Consider the following 3,694-nt stretch of genomic DNA (forward strand, 5'->3'; position numbering starts at 1 on the left):
ACTAGAGAGAAAGGTAATCGCACAGGGGGTTTATTAAGCTTATTAACGGACTATACAAGGGTGGATGTATCTACGTCGGTGGTCGTGGAAAGTATGGCTAGCCAAAAGGGGTGCAAGGGTGGAGGATAATGGTACGTGTGCCATATTCTCCACCCTCCATTTGTTTCGTACACGAGAACTCGAGATTTCCGCTTGTCGTCCTAATTATCACTTCCCTTTTCATTATTTTATTCTCCTCTGATCCACGCGTTACCCTCTCAAAGTGGCAGATTTTCTTTCATAAATATTTCACGTTAATTATATGTAAAAGAATGTCTTTTCCACCGTTAACGCAAATATTATAAAAGAGTCGTATTAAAATGAATTAAAAAATTGAATATCATTATATTCAAATATAATATGAGTTTATTATTTGACTTCCAAATTCATCACCCCCTTTCATTTTGCGTTCCTTGACTGCACCTCCACCCCCTAATTATATGGCCACCCCAACAGTATTATTAGCTGCACGCTTTGCAGTTGGATTAGCGGAAACGGAATAGCATCGACGGAAACGGAAACTGCGTGGTCACGAAGGGCCACCAGCACTTTTTCGTTTAATAGAAATACTTATTGTTGCCGTGACACAATTATTTTTCCTTCCAATGCACGAAAAGCGAAGCTAATTTTTATTAATCGCGTTATTAGGTATAGTTCTATCAAACTTTTATAATTTATTCAAACGAAAAGTTCAAAGACAACGAAGCTTATAAAAGGATAAAATGGCACGCGTATGCGTGAACGTAAGAACGAAGGGGAGAAAAGGGTTGGAGGACGTAAGGGTCAGAGATTTCGGCTTTACAGGGACACGGGAAGAGAGGACGTCTAATCGTGTCCCTAGTCCTGATTTAGGACTGGATTTTAATTACGTAGGGTCAGTAAGTGCGGCTGTCCACTCGCCGTAAGTATCCCTCCCTTATTTATAGTTCATTAGCTTGGCTTTCGCGCAAAAGGCAGATTAACTTACACCCAGACGAGACTGAGAATTTTCCTCGCTAAGATCCTACGCGTATACTCTTCCTATAACTGAACAATATTTTTTTCTGAGAAACAAACCGTCGATAAGCGTGTCTTACGAAGCCTTTCCGGTGGCGCTGGAAGTGGCTCGCTTCCAGGCGATATCGTTGTTCCGATAAAAAAACGTGAAAAAAACATATTCCTATTTTTCCCTTCGACCGCCGTTCCGTTATCAGGCTCAACCTGTTCCTTACAATCTCAAATTTCTACAATAGTATCGCGCAATCCCGTTTGCTTCAAAGAAGATCGCGTCCTAATGACTTCCTCCAAATTTCTCTAAACTCAAACTTCTTTCCATTTAAAAAGAAATCTCTCTGCGACTTCCTTGACAGCGTTCGGTTTGGTAATTACATCTCCAATTAGAAGAAGACCATCGAAAATCGCGGCTCGATGACCATAAACGAGCGTGACGATTGCGATAGATCCCGACCGACGTCTTTCGCGTAAGTAATTGCGGTTACACGACAACGATACGAGGGCCTGATTTTTGCGGTGATCCGGTGTGAATCGACGAAACCGATCACCGACGCGGTACGGCGTCCGTCGTGTATCGTCTGAAACCTGGCCAGATAAGAAAAGGCAAGAGAAAATCGGCCACAGGTCGGCACAGCGTGCACTTCCGAGGGGTTAATTACATTCTTGCGAGTCCGCACGAACGAGTGAAACCGCATTTGCTTCCTCGATTGCACTTTAGCAGACCACAGTGCAATAAACGGTAGCGTTGCGGGAACACGACGACGGGGAGACCTTTAAAGCGCCTTACACACGATCTTTTCGCATGCGTGTTCTTGGGAAAATTCTTACCTTAAGATGACCGCCAATTATCGGCACACCGGATGACCAGACCTGTCGATGACTTCCTGGATGATTTTAAAGGATCATTTCTGTGCAAGTTCCCTTCGATTCTTCTGGGATCTTGGATTTCTACTGCAATAAAAAAAATTATTTGAAACATTCTTTATACTCTGGCATGGTTTTTCAAATTGAAACAAGATAAAACGATCGATTAATCCTATCGTTTGATGGAAAGACACGCCGGTAAAGATGCAATTTTATAAATTTACACCTGGATTGCATTTCGTAATGGCTATCACAGGTAGCAACTCCCTACCTGGAGTACGGTAACTCGGTGGAGGGGGGTCACCGAGGAAAGTTCAAAAGAGAGGAAAAGAGGCCGCGAGGGAGAGAAGGAGGAGGTTGAAGGTGGCGATAGCGCGAAGGAACAAAATCACGAGGGAGGGGCGTACGATTCACGATGCGGAGTTCCACCCCCACCTACTCTCCCTATCCCAAAGCTCCGCCTCCAGGAACTCGCGTGACGTCACAACAGACACTTGTTACGCCTTGCTGGAACACCAGGATCCCAGTGGATCCGGGCCAAACTGGGTAAACTCACCCCTTTTTTCAACCCCTTCGGATGAGCCTCTCAATCCCTTCTCCAATTGCAAAGAAATCAAACGTATTTTGTAAATGATCGTTTTGGAAAAGGGATGAGAGTCTCTAAAAGAGCAACAAGATTACGATATCGCGGGTACGGAAAGATTGGCCCGCCTTGGGGAATAACAAGATAACATGGGGAATTTCGACGATACTACTTCCTCCTTATCGGTGTTACAACTAGCCAAAAGATTGTACAGAGAAACGACTAATTACCATGAATTAATTCCCTCGATGGTATATCGTTGGAACGACACCGTATAACCTGCAAACATATGTTGAATATAATATTATATGCGCCATGGGTTTTGATACGTGAGTCATACATAATTAGCTCGGACATGCAAATAAATTTATGGATAGAAATAGTTGTTCGATGACACACAGGAATTTCCGTAAACTCGTTACAACGAGGCATATTAATGCATTCGCGTACCTTTCACACTGTCCAAACGGCCTTCGATGGATTTTTTTTCTAAACTTGCTAAAATTATCTTGTAGCTCCTGATCTGTAACGAAAAAAAAACAAAATATGATTTATTACATTCCGTTGTCAGGTGATTCACGTCTGATCGAAACTAACCTATTTCTACTTCCGCAAAAAATAACAAGTGATCCTTGTTTAACGATAGGTTAACTGAATATATAATACACCACAGAAAAGATAATTTACTAGTAATGATAAAAATGATAATTGAGATCCGAAAATACAGTAATTAATTAAGAATTGTTCAACGACAAATGGAAGCGTCACTATTCTATCGAAGGGATAACTATCGAATCGATTATCGCATCGATCGTCGCAGCCCTTCGATAGTGGCGCTACTTAACCTCTTCGCCGCGCGACCATTCTAATTCAAATTCGCATACGTAAGAAAGTAAAAAATACCATGTGCATAAAATCAAAACATATTTACCGTTTAAAATAATCATTTCCTATATTATTCATTCAAACGTCAAGAAATCGTACGACAGTCGATTCCTCGAAGATCTTCCGGAAAACTTTCCGTGTCCGAATATTGTCTGGCTGTAATAAACAAGCGAAGAAATATGAAAACACGAGGGACAGTGGCCACGAAACGGTCACAAAACGATCGGAGGGCGGGCGATCCGACACAGAGGGGATAACAGGAGAGCCGGGACGCGGCGGGAGGACACAGGGAAAACAGTGGGGAGCGTTGGAATTGCAAGGCTTAGGCCG

General features: G+C 42.7%; 1 long non-coding RNA gene across 2 annotated transcripts; it reads right to left on the reverse strand.

Annotated features, from left to right (window-relative positions):
• Positions 1–1,864: 1,864 nt before the first annotated feature.
• LOC114873877 lies at positions 1,865–3,523 on the reverse strand. Of its 2 annotated transcripts, none has more exons than XR_006829731.1 (4): positions 3,411–3,523; positions 2,930–3,002; positions 2,710–2,758; positions 1,865–1,983 (listed from the first exon to the last, which is right to left on the reverse strand). It is a non-coding gene; the product is annotated as an uncharacterized LOC114873877 (long non-coding RNA). The 2 variants fall into 2 exon arrangements; XR_003789005.2 differs by lacking the exon at positions 3,411–3,523 and adding an exon at positions 3,077–3,238.
• Between the last annotated feature and the right edge of the window lie 171 nt (positions 3,524–3,694).

This window comes from Osmia bicornis, chromosome 10 (assembly GCF_907164935.1).
Source record: "Osmia bicornis bicornis chromosome 10, iOsmBic2.1, whole genome shotgun sequence".
NCBI lineage: Eukaryota > Metazoa > Arthropoda > Insecta > Hymenoptera > Megachilidae > Osmia > Osmia bicornis.